We start from the raw sequence: 1074 nt of genomic DNA on the forward strand, positions 1-1074 counted from the left end.
TAAAGGTGCTCCACCAAAATTAGTTGAATAAATTAAATTAGTTCCAAGGGGATCACATTAACTTGATATCATGTTAATTCCAAATTCAAACTCACTGTCAGTAGGAGGATAATGGGTGTAATGACAGATATGGTTTTCACTGGCTAAGGACCTTAGAGAGACTGAATCTGTAACTAGTAGATGTTTGGTACCAGCTGCTGATCAAAGCTACACAGGTAGGCCCAGCTGACTTTAGACCAAAAGCTGATATCTCTGACATAACTTTAGACTCGTATTTCTCTGTGTTTATCCCTATACATTCTAACACAGATGCCCTAACTGGTTTGGCTCAGTGGATAGAGCGTCGGCCTGTGGACTGAAAGGTCCAGGTTCGATTCCGGTCAAGTGCATGTACCTTGGTTGTGGGCACATCCCCAGTAGGAGGTGTGCAGGAAGCAGCTAATCAATATTTCTCTCTCATCGATGTTTCTAACTCTCTATCCCTCTCCCTTTCTCTCTATAAAAAAATCAATAAAAATATATTAAAAAAGAAAACTAACACAGAGATTTGTGCCTTCTTTGGGCACATGCTGAGTCTTACAAACATTCTTGAACTGCCTTTTTATAAGCCCCATTTGTAATGAATGATTTCATAGGCTGAAAGGAAGGAAGAGTTGGTGCTATTAGATAAAAATAAATAAGTTTACAGATCTTATAGGACTTATTTTATTTGGATACCTTTCATACTTCTCTTTAGATAGATTCTCAAATAATGAATCAGTAGGGTCATTTAAAAATAACAGATTTATACTTCTAGTTTATTAGTGAGTCATATATCCAAAAACTTGCTTTAGTATGCATAAAAGCATCATGGAAAACGTTCATCCTTTGGCAGTGGTGGATTCTGAGTTTTCTTTTTTGCCACATAATCCCTTGGCTGTTCCTTTGATCAGCAGTGCAAATCCTAATTAAGGTTTCATCTGATAATTTGATTTCAGGATAAAAATCTATTCTTAGTCAGGAGCTTTGCGTTCTTAAATTCCTGAGGTTAATGAAAATTACTAATTCAATGGATAAACAGGCAATGGGAAAATC

This window comes from Myotis lucifugus, unplaced genomic scaffold (genome assembly GCF_000147115.1).
Source record: "Myotis lucifugus unplaced genomic scaffold, Myoluc2.0 scaffold_344, whole genome shotgun sequence".
Classification (NCBI taxonomy): Eukaryota; Metazoa; Chordata; class Mammalia; order Chiroptera; family Vespertilionidae; genus Myotis; species Myotis lucifugus.